The 21,708-nt window shown below is 53.1% G+C and overlaps 1 long non-coding RNA gene across 1 annotated transcript; it reads left to right on the forward strand.

Annotated features, from left to right (window-relative positions):
- The first annotated feature begins 2,588 nt into the window (after positions 1 to 2,588).
- On the forward strand, positions 2,589 to 10,292 carry LOC145720421 (uncharacterized). Its single transcript, XR_014143317.1, has 4 exons — positions 2,589 to 3,125; positions 3,211 to 3,261; positions 8,408 to 8,511; positions 9,344 to 10,292. It is a non-coding gene; the product is annotated as an uncharacterized LOC145720421 (long non-coding RNA).
- The last annotated feature ends 11,416 nt before the right edge of the window (positions 10,293 to 21,708 follow it).

Below are 21,708 nucleotides of genomic sequence, written 5' to 3' on the forward strand. Positions count from 1 at the left end.
CCAGTTCAAACTGTAAGTCCTTTGTCAGGGATGGGGTGTGTGGTGTGAGGTAGGATCATGCAGGAGAGGTAGACAGGGGCAGAGCGAGGAGGGTTTGCTCTGCCACACTAAGGATCTGTCAAGGTCACTGACGGACTACTAATGATTCCTCTCTCAGTTAACCTTAAAACTTGTAGAGATTGTCACGTTATTCCAACATAGTTGGAAATAGGGATAATAACATCAATAGCAAGAACACTGCCCACATTTACTGAGAGCTCACCATGAGTCCAGCACACACATGATTTAATTTAATGGTCACAAGAACACTGTGAGGGAGCTACTATGACTTTGGCTACTTTACAGATGAAGAACGTGACATTCAGAGAAGTTAAGTAATATGACTAATGCCCACAGCTGGTAAACGATGGAGCCAGTGATCCAAGCCAGGTCCATTCGACACCCATGTCCACACTCTTGACTTGCTGCTCACAGGCACTTGATGCTGAGTCATTTCCTGTTCATTTGGTGAGTTAATCCCAGTACCTTCCACCTTCACTTATAGGTCAAGTGGTCTTGTTGTTCTTGGATTTCTATCTGGTTTCTCCACCTTTGTGCTAATATGACACCCTGAATTGGGCACAGTGTGTGAAAAGGCTATACAAATCAGCTTGCCCAATGTGGCCAGTTCTGCCTCCCACAATGATACTGTGTGTTCTCCTTAACTAGGTGGGAACCAACAGGGTCACACCAGCGGCCTCCACCCTCGAGAGGAATGAGTTCCTCTTTATTCTGGACAACACCACAAAATACTCTGGAAAGAGGACAGGAGGCTGCTGTCCTGATGTTCTTCAGCCGTCGTCTTCTGTGGCTTAGTCATGCCCACTGAGTCCTAGAGCCCAGAGGGCCCATGCATGCCGTGGTCTCCACACCCAGCCAGGAGCAAGCAGGAAGCTGGGCAGGTCGCACTGCCCTCCAGTGGAGGCCATCCCTGTTTACATACCCACCCACAGTGAATGGGAGTCCGCTTGTGCTCACCAACATAGGGACCATCCTTAGAGGAGTAGTTGGTGGGGCAGAGGCCACTGGGGCTGACGAAACAGTCCCCCACTCCTCTCCATTCCTGAGCTTTCCTTGCAGTCATGGTGGGGTCATAGGACTAGTTCTGGCCGATGAGCAGAGGCATTCAGAAGTCACTGTACTTTCTCTAGCTCTCTCCCTTTCTCTCTTTTCCTCTGCCATGCTGACTTTGGAGACCACAAATTGCAAATGATGTTAGCTAGACCTGCTGAGGACTATGGCTTGAAAGAATGTGGTTGCTAATCCTTGAAGATGGCCCCAGTGAGCCACACCACCTAGCGTCCACACCTGTTTTAGTCTGTTTGAGCTGCCATAACAAAATACCCCAGTCTGGGTGGCTTATAAATGACAGATATTTATTTCTCATAGTTCTGGAGGCTGGAAAATCCAATAGCAAGGTGCTGACAGATTCAGTGTTTGATGAGAGCATGCTGCTTTGTAGATAGCTGTCCTGTGTACGTGTGTTCCGTACCCCCACTCGGCATGGTAGAATGGGTGAGGAAGCTCTCTGGGTCCCTGAGAGGAGGGCCCTGGACTCAAGCCAGAGGCCAAGGTAAGGAAAAGAAAGAATGGTTTTGATCTTTATGCATTCATTCATCAGTCCATCCCTCTGTTTGTCATCCATCCACCCATCCACCCAACTACTCATCCATCCACCTACCCATCCACTTTTCCACCTACCTATTCATCCATCCACCAATCCATCCATCCATCCATCCATCCATCCATCCATCCATCTACCCATCCATCTGTCTGCCCATCCATTCATCTATCCATACATCCATCGTCTACCCATCCGTCCATCCATCCGTCTACCCATCCATCTGCCCATCCATCCATCCATCCATCCATCCATCCATCCATCATCTATCCATTTGTCCATCCGTCCATCTGTCTACCCATCCATCTGTCCGTCCATCCATCCATCCATCCATCCATCCATCCATCCATCCATCCACCCAGTCCTTGTTAGAGCTTGCCATGGGCCAGGCCTGGGGATCATTTTAGGGCAAAACAGATATCCCCTTTGTTGGAAACACTTAGTGAATTCCCTCAAATCCTAAAATGCTTGGATTTCATAATCAAGTTCTCTTTTGCACATGAAGGTAACAGTGCAGCTTCTCCCCCAAGCTCTTGTTTGGGGCCAAGCTCTGTAACTTGTGCCCTGCATCCTTGGGGCTACTTCATCGTCCCAGCAGCAACAATGTAAGGTGGGAACTGTTCAGAGATGAGGTGACTGGGGCTGAGAGAGGGGTGCTGGCATTCACACCAGAAGCCAATGGCAACCAGATCTCACTGGCCCCACCCATACCCCATTGGGCCTTCCCCAGTTCTGGCCCTGCCTGACCCTCTCTGGACATCAGAATGTATCTTCTCCCAGAGGCAATGCAAAGGCAATGCTGCAGGGAAGTGGAGATGTGAAGGTGGTAATGTACTTCCATCACTATCAGAGGAAGAGATGGCCGTGGGTTAGCTTTATGACCAATGGACATAGTTTCTGTGGGAAAGTACATGTCAAGCTCCAAATGACTGACTTGGGAACACAGTCTTGGAACTCAGACCGTGTATGAACCAGGGACTGTCTGTAACGGTAAAGACTGTTTATTTTGAACGCAGACCTAACTGGACTTTCCTTTCCTCATTCTCTTTTGTTTTGTTATGCTGTGCGAAGACCCTGTTCTAGCTAATTGGCAAAAAACACACTGTCCCTTAGCAGAGTATACATTTTCATAAATACCCCCTAGAGATTTATTTCTTCACTATGGAAAATGTAATTCTGTTTTCCTAGGTGACGGGATGTGTTTATGCAGGGACTCCGAGTGGGCTCCAGGCCTGGCCAGATGGTTCTGGCTGTGCTCTGTGTAACATGAGCAGTGGAGCCCTAAGGCCCTCCTCGAGCCGCGTGACTCTTGGGGGAGTGGGGTCTGGGCAGCTGTGTGGCTGCATGACATGCACACACAGAGCCATACCTACAGGACGCACGGTTCTGCTCCCTGGACACCTTTGGTGGCATTTAGGGCAGAGGAGGGCTTGCTGGAACTGCAGCTTGGTCCTCCCTGCCAAGGGTGAGTCATGCCTATTTTCAGCTGCACCACTCACCCAGGTGGGTGCTAACTGTCCTCTGCGCTCGGCATCTGTTTCCTTTGTCAGATGGCGAGACAAGCTGAGCCCTGGGCATTTTCCAGCAGGTTCATCCATCAAGTATGCACATATGACTCTTAGCAAGGCTGGCAATGTTGGGGGAGGGAGGGAGGAAAATTAGCCATTGTGAGAACTGGTGACATGATGACAGTGACATTCATTGAGTGGGTTTATGGGCTTTGCAAGCCAATTGGCTGGAGCAGGGATGGCAAACAGCAAGGCACATGCTGTGCCCCCCACTTATTCTACCAGTGGCAGACATGACTAAGTGATCATGATGCTCTCTCTTGCTGGGCTTGGACAGCCTCCAAAAGGGGCCTCCATCGATTAGCAATGTCTGTCTCTGAGGGCGTGGGGTGGGGAGCTGTGCACTGTTATTTGCCTTCTGGGTTGGAGGGTATTGGTATATAATTTAGTTATTATTATTTTTTTTAATATTTTATTTATTTGACAGAGAGAGAGATAGCGAGAGCAGGAACACAAGCAGGGGGAGAGGGAGAAGCAGGCTTCCCGCCAAGCAGGGAGCCCGATGTGGGACTCGATCCCGGGACTCCGGGATCATGACCTGAGCCAAAGGCAGACGCTTAATGACTGAGCCACCCAGGCGCCCTAATTTAGTTATTTTATAGCATTTTCTTGTATCTGCTTTATCAACAATAGCTTATCAGTGTTTACAGAGCATCCTGTTGGAGGTTCTACCAGGCAGACCCCGAGTTGAGAATTTGGCTGCGCGCAAGTCGTTTGTCTGGGGGGTGGTCCGGGAGGCAGGGCAGTGGGGCAGGGAGACAGGTGTGTGATCACCCTGGTTATCCCCGTGGGCTACTGGGCCTCCTAGGGACCACGCAGAATTGTCCCCCTCCAGATGCGAGAAGGTGAGGACTTCCTTCTGCTGCTTCTGCCGGTCATGGATTGAGGGCTGCTCTTGGACCCCCAGGGGGCTGTGCATGCTCTTGTGTCCAGAGAGAGCCCTTGGCTGGGAGCGGGGGCCCTGGTGGGAAGTCAGGGCTGCAGGTGGGCATGGTGTCTACTGGGTAGCAGTCTGATGGTGTCGTGAAGGAGAGCAGTGGGTGTGGCCGCCAGCTTCTCGGCAGCCATCGGGCCTGCCTGTACCCTGTGGGGAACAGGGAATTGGACAAGGTAATGTCTGTGGGAACGCTTGTCAATGTCAGAGATCTCCATGATCCTCCGTGTGGAGATTACGCTTTATGGCTGCCTTCTTTCTGTGGGGTCCTATCTTCCATGGAACTCGGGGAACTGCTCTTTCTGATCCCTCACTTTCCACCCAGCTGGACCACGGGACTGTCCCGTCCTCCTGGCCGTAGCATGTGACCCTAGCAGGCCAATCCGAGTCTTCCCCAGGCTTGATATGCGGCCCTGGGAGACAGAGGACCTCCGGTCCCAGCGCAGGTGGTCACTGTCCCTGGGTGGTAGGTGGCTGGGAGGAGCAGGGAAGGGCCCTGATGACCTTGTTTGAGTCCTGGATCCAGTTGTCACCAAGACCATTGCTATTCTTGAACTTTTCCGCCTAGGGAGGGGGTCTCTTTGCTTGAGTCAATTGGAACTGGGGTTTCTGTGATTGGGAAGCGACGTTGACCTGGCTGGGGTGCATTTGCTGCCACAGAAGACCTCACAGCAGCCACGGCCTGACCAGCATCAGGTGTCAGGATGAGGAAGGGTCTCATGTTAGTTGGATTCACCCTGGGTACAGTGGGGGAGACTTTGCAAGGTGTTTGCTGGGATCCCCCCTCCCACTCCTGCTGGTGATGTCATAGGTAGCTTCTCTGAGGGGCACTTTTGCAGCTCTTCAGTAAAATCTGGAATTCTCATCCATTCCCCCCAAACACCTGGGTTGGGGAGGACAGATAATGAGCAGTCCAGACGTCAGAGGTCTGGACTTGGGGGCTGGGTGAAAGCCCTCTGACGCCTGGTCGTTCAGCCTGAGAGTGCAGGTAAAACCTGCTGTCTGCTAAGTAACCTGTTGCCATTGCGTTTATCATAAGGTGTTCTCAGCGACCTTACTCTGCCACGTCTTTGACGGCAACTGCGCTCCAGGGCACTGGGTCAGATTTAGCCTCGGGTGTCTCACCGTGCCTGTCCCTTCGGCACGAGGACCCTAGTGCCACAAGCAGGGTCACCATCAGAAGGTTGAAAAGTTGGGGTGGGGGCGCCTGGGTGGCTCAGTCGTTAAGCCTCTGCCTTCGGCTCAGGTCATGATCCCAGGGTCCTGGAATCGAGCCCCGCATCGGGCTCCCTGCTCGGTGGGAAGCCTGCTTCTCCCTCTCCCACTCCCCCTGCTTATGTTCTCTCTCTCGCTGTCTCTCTCTCTGCCAAATAAATAAAGAAAATTTAAAACAAAGAAAGAAAAGTTGGGGTGGGGGCTGGCTCCTCAAACCCCACAGATAAGTCCCTCCCTGGACGATGTGTCCCGCCTCCACCACTCCCCAGCCCTGGCCCTACCCTTTCTCTTCACGTAGTCTGTAGTCTGCAGTCTGCATGCCTCCTTCCTTCCATCAGAGACCACACTCCCCAGCAGTCTCAGGCTCCAGCCCCTCTCCAGGACCTCACTGGTCCTCTAGCCAACATGACCGTCTCTCCTGTCCCCCTGTCCCCATAGCATGTGGGCTCCGACCTCCCCAAGCCTTTACCTGAGCTCCCGTGAGCTGCTTTCAGAGGCTCTGCACCGTGGCCTGGCCGCCTTTGGGGCCAAATTTCCTTGCCAGAGGAAGGATGCAGGAGGTTGCAGACATCTACTTCTGTTGCAGGGCACAGAGAACCTGCCTGGCACGGGGTGGGCGCTCCCTAGGTAGGGACTGAGCTGACTCCCCTGCAGGGCCGCCTCCCTCTCTCTGCGCAAGGCTGGTTGTCCTTTGTGGCCACAGGATGAGGCAGTTTGGAAAGGCTCAGCTGAGCAGCAAGGGGGCCAGGGCCGCTCAGGGGAAGATGGAGCCTGCCCCCATTCGGCAGTCAATGAGCCCCTCAGGGGTGGGGGTGACGCCGTGTGCTCAGCCTCAGCAAGGACGTTTCCCAGCTGTTGTTCATTTGCGTGGGGGACCCTGGACAGGAAATGGGCCTCAGCTGCAGCGGGAAGGGTCCTGAGTTAAAAGTGAGGGAGATGCGGCCGCTCCAGGGACAGATGCTGGGAGGGACTCTTTGGGGACCCAGTGATGTGGGCTCTGAAGAGAGCGGTCAGGATCCCTAAAGCTTGACATCAGAGTGGGGTGCCTGAGCCTGGTCCCCAGTACAAGGAAGTCGGGGACATCCCCTCCGCATCCTCCCCACGTGCCTTTGTCATCAGAACTGCCGTGTGTCCCACGTGGGGTAGGGGCGAGGCTGTCGGGACACGCTTGTTGGGGCAGAGTTTTGGCTGAGCCCCTGTGGTGGTGTGGGTGTGTGTGTGTCCCGGCAGAGCTGCCGTGTGTCCCGGCAGCAGCGTGGTGGGGCTGGAAGGAGAAACAGCTCTCGGGCTGCTGAGGGCTAAGGCGAGGCCTAGGAGGGACACGGTCTCTGCTCCGTGATCCTGCTGACTAAGGGGTGTCCATCCGATCGCCGGCCCTGAGCCCCACGCTCCACAGGTGATCCTCAACAGCTGCGTGAGCTGAGCACGAACATGAGCACACACATGGCCAGCTGGTTTCTGACGACAGTGCCAAACCAAGCCGACGGAGGGAGGGAGGCTGTCTTTCCAACGGATGGCCCTCGAGCAATCAGATGTCTGTGGACAAAAGTGAACCCTGAGCCATCCTCATACCTCGTACAGAATTTAACTCAAAGTGGATCCCACACTGAAATGTAAAATGTGAAGCCACGAGACTCGTAGGAAAAACAGAGGAGACAATCTTTGGGACCTACGACCAGGTGAAGTGCTCTGAGATTTGGCATCAGACAGCATATCCCATAAAAGGAAAAAAATTGATGAATTGGACCTCATCAGAATGAAAACATTGTTCTGTGAAAGACACCGTTAAGACGAAAAGGCAGTCTGCAGAGAGGGAGAGAATGTCCATGAAGGACAGCCCGGTTGGAGGACCGGTCTTAGGACACAGCAGGGGCTCTTGTGGAGAGTGTCAGCAGAGCGACGGCCCAAGACCCGCACGTTGGGCACGGCCCTGTCCCGTAGAACTTTCTGCAGCCAAGGAAACATTTGTTGGCTCTGGCTGGTGTGGTGGCCAGAGCCACATCCTCCCCTCCCTGGTCACCAGGGGTGCACGCCTGGCCCGGGGTCCTGGCCTGATTGCCGAGCCCCGCCACCGTGGCTCACCCCACGTGCCCAGGGACTTCTCAGGGACCCCAGGACAGTGTGAGCCGGACCCCGGGGGATCCTGGCTGCAGCCGTGGGCAGCAGGTCCCCTAGAGAACCAGAGGCCCCCACACGGGGAGAGATGGGGGTCAGTCCTGCCTGCCTCCAGAGCAGTGTGAATGTGACGGGTGGCGGCCGCCTGGCTGGTGGCGCATGCTCATTGCTATGGACTCCCACTGCCCTCGCCGTGCACGGTGGGGTGGACCACAGCCTGGCCGAGGAAGGGGAGGACGTGTATGAGCGCTGGGGAGGACCAGACCCTGCGCTTCCTCTGCCCTCGTGCCTCAAGGCTTCTCCTCTCACTCAGAGTAACGGCCAGGCCTTCAAGGGCCCCTGACACCTGGCTCCCCTTCTCAACCCCAGCTTCTGGAACTTTCCACATCATGCCTCCAGTCCCCACAGGGTCCAGCCTCCCTTTGCCCCAGCTAACATCATGTTGGCCTGGCTCCTGCTGTGAGCGGAGGCTGCCCGAGGGCTGGGGTCCTGGCCTGTTCTCCCCCGTCTCCGGAGCATTGCAGAGCAGTATCCAACACCGAGAAGGTCCTCCACACACGTGAGGAACGAGCGATCAAACTCAGGCCGTGCGTGGGACACGACCCGGGCCCTCATGGCATCACAATGAGGCAGGGCGGTGCGTCCGGCTGGAGGGCTCTCAGGAGGACTATTCCAGGCCGGTGGCACTTGGGGTCATTTATGGAAGAAGGGGTAGCGGCAGAGGAGTTGCTGGAAACGCTGGGCTCAACCCTGTCGAGACACCAGGAGCCCGGGACGCCTTTCCTTCCGGGCTGACTTCTACGAACATGAGCATCTCGAGCCTGATTCCCTGCTCCCAGTGGGATGTTTTAGCAAGGCCTGGGCCAAACCAGAAACACTCAGATTTCCTGAAAATGGTTTTTAAATCTTTGACAGAAGCACTAACCTCCAACAGCTGGATGTGGATGTTGGGAAACTGGAGTGAGACATCAAGATTCCACGGAGGCCGCCACGCGGGGTCTTTGTCCAGGATCATGTATGTCCGGGTGTGACGTGTCGCTTGGCTGAGGTCAAAACAGGAGGATGGGACCAAATGCAAACACTCTCCTGGAGGAGGGAGGAAGAGAGGGGGGAGAGAGAGAGAGAGACAGGCTTGGGTGGTGGGGGCACTGCCCAGGAAGATCAAGGCCTTGACCATGCCCCACCCTCCCACCCAGAACTCTGAGAGTCCACCAGATCAGACTTGCCCTCACCCTGTCATGGTGGGAAGGGAGATAACAAGGAACAGTTGGATAAATACAACTTCCCACTCAAAGATGGGCCTCAGACATATCATGCTATTCCAAAAAAAAATTTTTTTTGAGCACTAAGATAAATTTCCCCATCTTGGCATTCTGAACGGGAGTTTTATTTTCTTTGTCTTCTGGGTGTTCTCTTCTAGATGGTGAAAAGTCTGCTCAGATCAGGGACAAGAAGGATCCCAGGAGTGTGGCAACCTCCAGCGGCAGGGGTGGGGCTGGGCGGACTCTTCCTCCTCCCCGCTCTGGGGCCAGGCCTGGCCTGGCCTCCTTGTCGCTGTCCCTCCCTGTCAGCTTCATCACTGGCCTGGGCACATGGCCAGGGGACAGTGAGGCTCAGACACACAGGGAAAGCTAGATAGCTGGGGATCTCTAGGGGAGGAGAGAGTTGCCCCCTGAGAAGCTGGGGGGAGGAGGGGGCAGGACACCCTTCTGGTTCTGGTACTGTGCCAGCCAGAGCTCCATGAGACCGGGGGCTTCGTGTCTCTTACTGTCTGTCTTCCCCCTGGGATGCTGGGGCTGGCGGGGCTGGGATCATCCCTGGTTTATTCACCTCTGTGTCCTTCCAGCCCAGAACAGCTCAAGACTCATCGACCGACACACAAACAATGAATGGTCGTCCCAGCACCTCCAGTTCAAAGCGAGTCTAGACTCAAGCAAGATGTGTGGATTCAAGTCAAGTCCTGTGGAACTTCCAGGTGTGGGCTCGAATTCAACACTGCCTAGCGGTTGCTGATTCCAGGCCTCTCTCTTGACCTTCCTGGTTTCCATTTCCCAATTGGGAAGCCATGGGGACAACAGGCCATGATGGCTAAAACGTTGTTGGAGGTGGTCAGCAGGGCGGATGAATGGGAGCACAGCCTGACCGGCCTAGGCAGATGGGTGTTTCTCACCAGGGAAGAAGCTCAGGTGTGTTAGCAGGTGCGTCTCAGAAGGCTACTTTGTCTGTCACACATCACTGCCCATCACCCAGGGCTCTTGCCGAGGGAGCTGGGACACAGTGTCCACGGAATCCCTGAGAGGCATCTACAAGGTCGACCGAAGCAGGAGAGAGAAGGACAGAGGGACAGAGGCGCCTGTCGGGGGCTGCCCAGGTCCAGGGGGGTCAGGCCAGGTCTGCTCTACCTCCCACTTTGAAATCAAAAGCCATACAAGTAGGGGGGTCGGCTGGCTCAGTCAGTAGACCCTGTGACTCTTGATCTCAGGGTTGTGAGTTTGAGCCCCACGGTGGGTATAAAGATTACCTAAAATCTTAAAAAAAAAATAAATAAATAAAGGTGTCACACAAGTTTTCAAAGTCATTCATTTCCAAGTATAACCTTGTTCTCCTTGCTGGGTGATCTGGATTTTCCCCCATGTCCTTTGCATGGACAAGGACTCTGTGTCCCCTCTGGAATGATTAATATACTGAAGTGTCATGAAAAAGCCTTTGAACTTTGTTAGAGTTAGTAGCACATGCATTCGGATTGTTTCCCCCGCTAGTTAAGAAATAAAGCCTCTTTGCAAAACCCATAATATAACCCTGTCTTAAAATTAAGCTCTTTTATTTTTTTTTAAAGATTTTATTTATTTATTTGAGAGAGAGAATGAGATAGAGAGAGAGCATGAGAGGGGGAAGGGTCAGAGGGAGAAGCAGACACCCCGCTGAGCAGGGAGCCCGATGCGGGACTCGATCCCAGGACTCCAGGATCATGACCTGAGCCGAAGGCAGTCGCTTAAGCAAATGAGCCACCCAGGCGCCCTCAAAATTAAGCTCTTTTAGAGGCTGTTTCTGATTATGGTGGTTCCAGGTTTTTCTAATTATTCTGTTCCAAATGTTTATCTTTTGCCCTAATGTGCAGAGGGCTCTGTTTATATAACATTATAAGGTAAAACAGCTGTATGCTTAAGTTCTAGCGCTGCTTGATACCAGAGGCAATTAATGTGCGTTGTATATTGAGCTTCCAGCTACAGGACTTCTGTATCGTTAGCCAAAAATCAGCCTGCATGGCTTGATATCAAGTCTCTTATTCCCCCTCCCCGATTAAGGAATGTTTTCTTTTGGGAAGCCTAATAGAGGTATGAAAATAATACCATATGTAGCTTTGCATATCATAAACCCTCTGCTGAAAAGAATAACGTGGAGAGCGTCCCCAGCACCATGGGTTATGATGGCTACACACTTCGTGAGTACGTAAGGCAATTTTACCTTTTAATACAAATAAGTGGTTTTTTGTGATAGCAATCAAGAAAAAAAATCCGAATATTTATTATCCTAATTTGGGGAGTTAAACTTCCATGGTTTCAAAAATCTCTGTTGCAATATAATAACTTGTCAAGCCAAGATCTTCCTCCATGCATTCTTCCCTTCCACAAATATTTGAGTACCTACTAGGTGTCTGGCCTTGTGTCAGGGGCTAGGGGTTGATGCAACAGGCAGAGTTCCTGGCCTCGGGGAGCTGATGCTCTGGCGGAGGGGAACACGGAGGAACGAGGAAGCAAATGACATCAAGAAGATACTTTCGGATGGTGACGTTCTCAGGTGGTGTGTGAAGAGCTGGGGCCAGGCTCCCCGCCATGGGGGTTCTCGCTCAGCAAGATCACACTTCCCATGGCTGCTCCCGGGCTGACTGAGCACGTGGGGCTCTGACGCAGGCTGGATTCCGCGAGCTGTGGGACCCCCTCCAATGGGACACTTGGGCACAAGGACTTCCTGCCAACCTGGCTGAAGCTCTCTTGGCGCTGCGCTGGAGTCTGAAGCTCTTCCTTCCCTTCTCCTCTCATGGCGTTAGGACAGCCTCCCTGTCTGCAGGCTCACCCTACCTCCTCCTGCCCCTGTCTCTTTGTCCTGCTCGGGTGTCCCCCAAAGACCCTCCTGCGCATCTAATCTCTTCTTGGCCTCAGCTTCTTGAGAGGACTGAACCTACAGAGCCTGTTAGAATAAAGTATGAATATTTAAAAAGGGTCCTGTGGCAGGGACATAAAAATGACCCTTGATTGGAGGACATCGGACTCCTGTCCCTTTCCGAAGTTCACTAACAGGTTGCTCGGTGCTGCTTACTGTCACTTCTTACTGTCAAATTGACACCTTAGCAGAAGTAAGTTCCCTCCCTCCCTCCCTCCCTCCTCCCTCTCTTCCTCACTCCTCCCTCCCTTCCTTCCTTCCTTCCCTCCTTCCTCCCTTCCTCCCTCCCTTCCTTCCTTCCTTCCCCTTCCTTCCTCTCCCTCCCTCAGACTCCCTACCCGTGCCCCTGAATACCTTTGCTCCACTTTAGCTGCCTTTGGAACACTGTAATAACCAAGCCCAAAGGAACATCTGTGGAAATCTTAGTTGGAGAATCAGGACTGGGTGTTGCTTAATATGTGGAAAAAATGCATTTTTTCCAAAGAACCATAATCCACACAGTGGCCAGTCCATCAGCATTGCTGAGGTCCTGGCAAAAGCAGGTGCTGGGGAGCTCCACTTAGGATCCACCCATCCTGCCCCCCGAGCTCTTCCCAGCTGTTCGTTACCCCAGAGACAGCAGGCTCCCCCTGCTTCCAAGCCCTTGGCTGTGTGAGGCTCCCCCACTTTGCAATGCCAGGATAGGAGTGGCAACAGTCCAGGTGTAAGGCAGGGTCAGAATCAGCAAGACGCCTGGGGAGCGGGGAGCTGCTTGCTGGGCAGTCAGGGGGACCCGGGGGCTACCCTGCCTAGTTCCCGCCATGCCACATCTGGGGCTCCCCAGGCCCAGCCAGGTCATGGGGCCCTCATATGCCCTTCTGCTGTTCACTAGATCTCTCCAGTGCTGGCAGGTCCTGGGAGAGGCCCCCTGACGGGGCACCCACAGCTCTCCTTTCTGCTGAGTGCCTGTGGGTCAAGCTGTGGGTGTTCATGTTACTGACGCCCCTCCCCGAGGCCCCTCTATAGAGGCACATCATCCCAGGGGGCGCCGGGCCGCCCCGTGCAGGGGTCTGGGTCTCCTGGGGCTGAGAAATCCTCGCCTCACTGGGGTCCCAGAAATTGCTGGTCACGACACAAGCCAGAAGGGTTCTGTGAATCACCTTCATCTTGAATGTGTTCATTATGGAACGGATGGTGCCGTTCACATGTTCACTGAAGCCACATTTCGTGTGATGGAAAGAATCGTATGCTGTATAATTGTGCATATAATTACATGCAAATCTAGAGATTTAGACGAGTATCAGGATGCAGACTCTTCCACTGCTGGTCTAATGCATTTAACTTTATATGTGTGACTCTTATCTCTGACGGGACCATGGGGCCTGTGGTGGGAGGGATGTGTGGGACGGAGACGGCAGCAAGTGTCCCCAGCCCTCTGGTCTGTTCTCCCAGGTCCTGACTCTGGGTGGATATTGAGACCTTCACTGGACACTGTCCCCCTCTTCTGCTGGGACAGCCCTCCCTTCGGGACACTGGTCATTTTTGGCCTCACTGGCTGTCTCTGGCTGGAGACCTGCAGGGATCAGGTGGTGCCAGGTCCAGCATCCCCAAGGCACCCTGGCCAAGCAGCATCTCTGGGACAAGTGGGACAATGCTGCTTTAGTCTACACTTTGTTAGTGAATGATCTGGTGAGCCGTGGGGTGTGGTGGCCGGGCGGAGGCAAGCCCCAAGCTGGGGGACTGGGCAGAGGAAGGGTTGCATGGAGAGGATGGGGGACAGGAGCCCCCTAGCATGGACCTGCAGAAGGAGCCAGGCTGAAGACTGCTTTAGGGGTATCTTCGGGAGCTGTGACTGCTCTCTCCCGAGCAATCCTGAGACACACAGCAGTGCACATCTCTGCTGCTTCTGCTAACGTCTTGGCAGGTGGAGCATGTCTTTGGATAGGACTGCGTGTGGAACAGGGTGCACGAGGCTCCCATCCCATATCCGAGTCAGAAGGAAGATGACCAGCTGTGGGGCAGTGCTCAGGGTGAAGCCAAGAGCAGGGTCGGGGCGGTGGGGGGAAACAGCCAGAGAGAAAGATCTGTAAGCTTCACCATTGCAGTTTGAGCGACACAAATTTTATAGCTTTCTTCCAAAACAGGATTTGAGATGGTCTTATAAACTCATAGAAGGAAAGAGAATGGGAGGGGATCCTTCCCAGGATGTGAGATTTCAACACCTTTGGAGAGGTGGTGGAGGGTCCTCACGGGGATACTCACAGAGGGGCGGCACCGGGGAGGGCGTGCTAGTCCCGCGGAGCCTGGAGGCGCCCAGGACTCAGGGTGCCGCCCGTGGGGAGGCTGCAGACCTGAAACACGGGGCTAAGTGGAGATACACCACCTGACCCCCTCTTCCCCAGAGTATCTGCCATTTAAGCATTGCTCCTCTCCTGGACCCCTCCATCTACCAGACAGACTCAACCACCTGACCCACCTACCCACCCCCTACCGACTGACCAAGGATTCTGCACTCAGGAATTTAATGAGTTATTCTGGGAGGATTCACGTTGGCATGGCCTCTGCTAGGTATCCCAGGGCCAAGACCTAGCAGTCTGACTTTTACTGCCCCCTCCCCTGGACCCTGTTCCTGAGGTCCCGAGTTATCGTTGGCCCTGGCATCACCCAGTGAGAGGCCCACCAGCAGCCAGCCCCTGCCCCAGGCAGCGTCACGGCCCTGCGCCCCTGAATGAACACGCAGCCGGGAACCGTCAGACATGGAAGGCGAGCTGGCAGCCTGAAAGACAAGAGCAAAGCAGAGTACTCACACACAAAAAAATGCAGAAGAAAAGAACATTCAGAGAGGGACTCGACAACCATGGGGGGGGACCCCTCTGATCTCCCTCCAGAAACTCCCCCAGTCGAGGTCAGCTCTGCCCAGCTGCAAGCAGAGGCCAATGATGGGCAACATCGGGAGTACGAGGCTCACCCTTTCCGGCCTGTGTGGGACTCCTCTAAGGATGACCTCTGCATCAGCACTCCCCATGGCCCAATGGCCCAGCCGAGCTGTGCTCAGGGCTGCATAGCCCACTTGGACTTCCCCTCCTGGGTCCCTCTTTCTCTCTCCGTCCAAGGAGCCAGACACGCATCACCGTCTGAAGGCTCTTCTCCCTTCCTGTCCCCTCCCCATTTTATTTTTCACAGGTGTGATGCCCAATACATCTCTTGCACGTTTGTCTTTGCTTCTGCTTTGCAGAGGACCTGAGAATTAGGTGTAGGAGCTAGATTGCTCACAACCTGGTTGGAGAGGGGGATCCCATCCCAAGTGGTATGTGGGCTGAGGATAGCGCCTAGCTCAAGACGCTGGCCCAGATGCCGACAATTTTAATGGTGGGTGACTTGGAAGAGTGTCCCAGTGAAGCGGACGCCCTGACAAGTGTGATCGGTCTACTGAAAGCAGGGAGGCAACAGTATGTATGAGGACAGCAGAGATGGCTGGTTATTGCTGCGTTGCATTCAGTACAGCCTTGGGGTTGATATATTTGGCAGAGGTGCCACTCCTGAGCTGGACCCTTGCAATGCGAGTAAGAGCCATCATAATGGGAAGACCAAGTGGAAATCCTGGAAAGTCCCCTTACGCCCCTTCGGACAAGGTAGTGAATGGAAAACAATGTCACTTTCTGGAAGCTGGGTGGGGTGGCATGATCCACACTGCCTTTGAAGATTGTGAGAATATGACCTTTAAAAGAGTTGGTGGCCCATCTCCCATCACCGTTTATCACCCACCAAGTCACGAAGCTGGGTGTGCCTGGGGGTAGTCCATTCCCCTATGGAAATGGTACTTCTGGGATGGAGCCGGGGCAGGATCAGGGGGTGGGAATGAGCTGCGAGCAGGTGGCCCAGACGCCCACACCACCTGCCACAGTCGGACGGGTGCCCCTCCTCCAGCTGGCCTCTCCGGCCCTGTGGGGGGTGTGATACAACCCTGCTCAAGGAGGAGGAAGAAGCCCGAGCTTTACAGGCCCAGCTTGGAATCTGGAGGCCAGCAGGAAATGCTCGCCCGCTTGGATTTTAACCGTCACAGGCTTTGCGGCCAACCCGCCTCGTTCACTCCTAACTCTGCTCTTCACGTCTGCTTTGCAGATGACCCAGCTGACACAATAAAAGAAAAAAAAAAAACAAAACATCAAGATCAAAAGAAAAAGGAAAAAGATAGAAAAAACTCAAACCCAAACCCAGCTTCGTTAACACCTTCAGTGAATTAAAGAAGACGTAATGCATCCATGAAACATGAACACAGGGCTATGAGAACAGAACACTCACAGCAAGGGCGTGCTGTGGGGTCAAAAGTAGAGCAGAAACCTCAGTATAAGACTTAGAAGTAGAAGGAATCCTCTGGAAAATAGTTCAGAAGACCAAGAAACGGAGACAATGAGAGAAGAGCCCCAGGACCCATGCAGGAGCCCCCCTGTGTGAGCAGCAGTGACTTGGGAAACTGCTACCGGGGACAGCGCCCCTCCCCCCGCTGTCAGGACCTCCTGCTCCCCAGGGGGCCCCAAGTAGGGTCTCTGGGCGGGTGCATTCGAGAAGGTTCCTGCAGGGAGGGTGGGGGAGCTGCCTGCAGGGCTCACAGGTCCTGCCTGGTCCTGCGTCCGCGGGCCCCGTGGCCCCGCGTCACCGGGTCACCGGGGCTGGGAGCGGGGAGCAGGGGGCCTCGGTCCAGAGCTGCCCCCAGGAGAGTGAGAGTCCTTTCAGTGGGAGTGCGGGCCTTCTAGGGGGAGAAGCGGGGAGGGAAACTATTTGTGGGGTGCAGGCGTGCATGTTTAACTTTTAAATTGAATTCAGGATAATTAACTCAACGGGAAAGCAGGTAAGTGTTATCATTTAGTGTAATCATAAAATACGCGTGAGGGGCAGAGGGAGAGGGAGAAGCGGACTCGATCCCGGGACCCTGGAGATCATGACGCTTCACCGACTGAGCCCCCCAGGCGCCCCCTCAACTTCGTTTCTGTCACTCTTGTGTTTTGGTTCTCATCCTCATATTTTTAACTATCGAGTGATCGCTATTACTCTGTTAAAAAAATGTTTTTGAGTAGTAGGCTTGTTTTAAGAATCCATTATTTTATCCTGTTCTCTGAGAACTCCTGTTCTCTGTAGATTCTCTGAAGGTTTACTCTGCTCGCCTTCTTGTTTCCCCTTTTCCCTACATGTGTTGATTTTCTGTGGTCTTTGACCTCTGTGTCAGGCACGTGTGTAGAGTTGGGGCCTCTGGATGCTGGCGGAAGGTCCTGTGTAGGGTGACCTGGAGGTCAGCCGCTTGTTCGTGAGGGACCCCTGCTGTCGCCAGTCTCCACAGCTGACCGTCTGCCCCGCAAGTGACCTCACATCCTCGCTGGGCAAGGGGCCCGTGAGCCCCCTTCTAAGGGCAGCTCCTTCTTATACTTTCCTGGGGCTGCTGTAACAAATCACCTCAAACTTGGTGGCCTAAAGCAACAGAAATTTATTTTCTCATGGTTCTGGACGCCGGAAGTCTGAAATGAAGGTGTCAGCAGGGCTGTGCTCCTTCCAGAGACTCTTGGGGAGGGTCCTCCCTTCCCTCTTGCAGCTTCTGGAGCTCCAGTCCCAGGTGTCTCTTGGTTTGTGGCCACATCAGCCCCTTCTCTGCGTCCATGTTCTCCTCTCCCTGTGTCTTCTCTCTTCAGTCCTTTATAAGGTTGTGTTCATTGTGTAGGGCCCACCCAGTAATCCAAGGTGTTCTCATCTCAAAATCCTTAATTATATCTGCAAAGACCTTTTTCCAAATAAAGTCACGTTCTGAGTTTCTGGGGTTTAGGATACAGACATATCATTCGGGGGACCACCATTCAGCCCACGACGTTCCCTAAACTACCCCCACGTCCCCTTTTCCAACCTAAATCCCTGTAGAGTGAGTTCTCTGTGGAGACTTATAGGAAAAGATGAGGGGATGCAGCCGTCTCTTGGGTCTCCAGGGAGCCATTCTGCTCTGTGACACTCAATGGAAGGATAATAAACTGGATGAAGGAGGGGTCTCTCTCAATTTTTATTCATTTAGCAGATGTTTATATTCTTCGTGGCACAGAAGGGGTCCAGTGGTGGACTGGCTTCTCCTGGGTGGACGATGGCTCCCTTTGGATGATGCTGGTGCCTGAGTCCTTCTCCAGGCTCAAAGACCCTTGGCTGGACCTTGACATAGGCCTTGCTCCCCCATGAGGTGGGCTTCCTCTGGGTTGACTACTTGTCCAGCCATCGAGCAATGCCTTGATACTCTCTTGCAAGATCCCCTTGATGAAGCACAAGTTCATTGTCCTTCCAAGGTGGGCCTTTCAACAGAGTAGGGCCTTATTCCAGAGAAGGGGCCAGCATGATAATTGTAGGCAATGTATGGTGAGTCAGAAAGGGTCATTTTAGGGAGGTAAGTACTCCTTATAGTAATAAAAACACGCACGAACCCTTAAAAGGAGTGGTAAAAATAAAAGAACAGAAACTGGATAAAGAAAAGGGGTGGGAGAGAGTGTACCAGAAACACTGCACTATTCCTCAGAAGTGCTGACATTTTCTGTTTGGGGCCTGTTGCCTAGCGAAATTCCACAACTGGAGCGTCATTCCCGCTGGATCCAGGGTTGTCCAGAAACCTCATGAGACCAATGGCTTCTACTATTTTAATATGTGGGTCAATGGAAAACAGTTGGAAATCTGGTAGTTGGTTAAAATTTCACTGGCCAGGCCCCTGTTTGAATAGACACATTTACAATTCAGTTAATGCTCTAATAAATTACACCAAGAGGCATTTAGAACATTTAAGTCAGGCTTTTGGGGGGTGGGCGGGAGCCGAGAGCTGGGGTCCCGCCCCACCCCCGCTGGGGAGGCACCGGGTCCTGTTGTGCTCTGTTATGTGAGCTGGACCATCTGCAAAGCAGATGAGGGCCCGACGCCTGCAGGACGAGTTTTGTTCCAAGGAATATTTGCTCCCACCTCTGAAAATGCGATGTCCCACAGAAAGTGAGGTTTGCAGCTTCTCTTGAAACGCTGGAAGTTCTGGCCACTGTGGGCCGACATCTCTGTGGGGCAGCAGTGTGGGTTCTCTTAAGTGCTTCCCCCTCAAATTAACTGGAGAAACTGGGGGTGGGGAAGGGCTCCCGAGATGGGTGGAGTCCGAGAGAGGGAGGCCAGCATCGAGAAACCCCAAACTTGTCTCTGGGAGGTATATCCATGCATAACCCCTTCCCCCCGCACAAACCTGTCTGTCTGTCTGTCTGACTGGTGTAACTGGTATGGTCCAGTCTGGGAGCCTGGGCTCAGATGTATGGACTCCCTTAGGGGTGAGAAGAGTAGCTGACCCCCTGAACCCTTGTGACATGCCAGACTGAACCCATGGGGAAGGAAGGACATGGCCAGCCCTGAGCAGCTGGGCCTCAGCCTGAAATCCTTCCAGAAAGCTACAGATACCTTGATCAGTACTTCTGGAGAGGAAACGTCCCAGGGAAGACTGCGTATAGCTGGTTTTGGTTACATAATTAATTAAATGATACATTGGTTAATATAACATAACGTAGGGGCGCCTGGGGAGCTCAGTCAGTTGAGTGTCTGCCTTCAGCTCAGGTCATGATCCCAGGGTCCTGGGATCGAGCTCCATGTCAGGCTCCCTGCTTCTCCCTCTCCCTCTGCTGTTCCTCTTGCTTGTTCTCCCTCTCGCTCTCTCAATAAATGAAATCTTTAAAAATATATATATAACATAATGTAATATAATACATATATATAATAATGTTATATATTTTTATATTTATACATATTATAGTTATAATAATATAATATATTACTTATATGTTATTATATATGATAAATATAATATTTTAGAATTTATATACTGAATTTTCTTTTTTTTTTTTAGATTTTATTTATTTATTTGACAGAGAGAGACACAGCGAGAGAGGGAACACAAGCAGGGGGAGTGGGAGAGGGAGGAGCAGGCTTCCTGCTGAGCAGAGAGCCTGATGCGGGGCTCGATCCCAGGACCCTGGGATCATGACCTGAGCCGAAGGCAGACGCTTAACGACTGAGCCACCCAGGCACCCCTATATACTGAATTTTCTTAAAGCGATTGAGATTCCTTACCATACATACACATAATTCTTTGTTTTTTTTTTATTTTATTTTAATTAGTATTTTTTTTTTAGAGAGAGAGAGAGCAGGAGAGGGTGAGCAGCGGGAGGGGCAGAGGGAGAGAGAGAATCCCAAGCAGACTCCCTGCTGAGCCTGGAGCCCAATGCAGGGCTCAATCTCACGACCCTGAAATCATGACCTGAGCTGAAACCAAGAGTCTGACGCCTAACTGACTGAGCCACCCAGGCGCCCCCACATAACCCTTTATAAAAGGTAATTGGAATAAGAGAAAATGAGAGATCAGCTGGGAGAATGGGTTACAAGATCGAGATCAAGAGAAGTAACATTTCTTTGAAAATTAATTACAGAAAGAATCGACCACGTGGTTTCTGAGACACAATTCTTGATGTGTTGGTCTGTAGAATATGGTCTTCGTGATGCCTTTTTGTAGCTGCGCCGGAAGACGCTGGAAGCAGGGTGAAGAAGGTACTTCACGGGCTGGGCGGCTGGGGTCCCCGGAGGCGGTCTCTGCCGGTCAGGGATGACAGCTGCGGCCACAGCTGCCTCACTCCCGGGAGCCTCTGCCGTCCTGCGCTCTCCGAGGCCTGAACAACCAGGAGAGGGGACAGCTTATCGTGGTATTGTAAATTCCTCTTACCGGTTTGGGATAGTGCAAGTGATTTTTAAAAAAAACCCATACGTGTCGAGGCACCTGGGTGGCTCAGTCGGTGAAGCGTCTGCCTTCAGCTCAGGTCATGATCCCAGGGTCCTGGGATCGAGTCCCGCATTGGGCTCCCTGCTCCACGGGAAGCCTGCTTCTCCCTCTCCCTCTGCCCCTCCCCCTGCTCGTGATCTTTCTCTGTCTCTCTCAAATAAATAAATAAGTAAATAAATAAATAAAATCTTAAAAAACCCGAAGCCCATGTGTCATTGCACTTTGCCGTAACTCAGGTTATCATAACACAATGTTAAGGCTTCGCTGTGGACCTTGTTCAGTGCCCGTTCCACACCTCTGTCCCCCGCTAACGCTGCGGCAGTGTTTCTATTTCAATAACACCATTATGTGCCCACAGCATGCTGTTACACAGATCAGTGCCAACGATCTTAGACATTACGAACTTAAAAAGCAGCTGTATCACAAAAAAATCCCAATTATAGCCTCACTTTTTTTTTTTTGGCCTTTTCATGTGTTTTATTGCATTCTAAGTTCTGCCAGGGCTGGGGCTGTGTCTGTTTGCTGGGTGGTGACATCAGCTCCTAGCCGCTGCTGACAAATTGTAAAGATCTAGTAAACCCTGCAGAATTAATGCTGTATCCTCTGATGGACCTGCGTGCACCCCCTTCCTCAAGGTTCCCTGTTGTAAGTGATCTCAGCCGCTGTGGTGTGGAGAAGGCCAGCTCCCGTCGCTCCTTCTGCGGGTCCAGGAGGAAGGACGCGGGCTCTGTGCACCGCACCAGCAAGACACCATGGGGATGAGACTCCGGGGATCCTGGGGGAAGCAGCCCCCACCTTTGTCCAGCTCCTTCTCACCCAGCAAAGACAGCCCCTGGGGGTCATCATGGGATGAAGGCGGGCAGGGAGGGAAGCTTCCAGAAGACACTTCGAGGTCTTTGGAGTCATTGTTAAGTTCTAGTGGCCTGATAGAGATGCCCCTTGAGACCTGGTCCCACTGCTGGGCTTCACGATTACCTCCTGGCATGATGTGGGGGGACAGGAGGCAGGGAGAGCTGGCGGGAGCTGTGGGAGCCGCCGAGAGGGGCTGGTGGGGCAGCGTGACCGTCATGGGCATCATGAGCCACCGCAACCCGCTCCAGCTCAGCGCCAGACCTGCCACCTCCCCTCACGTTCCTGCCACACAGGAGTGCTTACAGCTCTCTGCACCCCCTGAGCCGTTCCAGGGCCACCCTTCTGCTCTCCCTGTCGCCTCTGCCTGCGATGTCCCCTTCACAGCTGCCTCCCCATTTGGACAACTGCT

The sequence above is a fragment of the Leptonychotes weddellii genome, chromosome 3, assembly GCF_054177405.1.
Source record: "Leptonychotes weddellii isolate Sample4059 chromosome 3, ASM5417740v2, whole genome shotgun sequence".
In the NCBI taxonomy this organism is placed as follows: domain Eukaryota; kingdom Metazoa; phylum Chordata; class Mammalia; order Carnivora; family Phocidae; genus Leptonychotes; species Leptonychotes weddellii.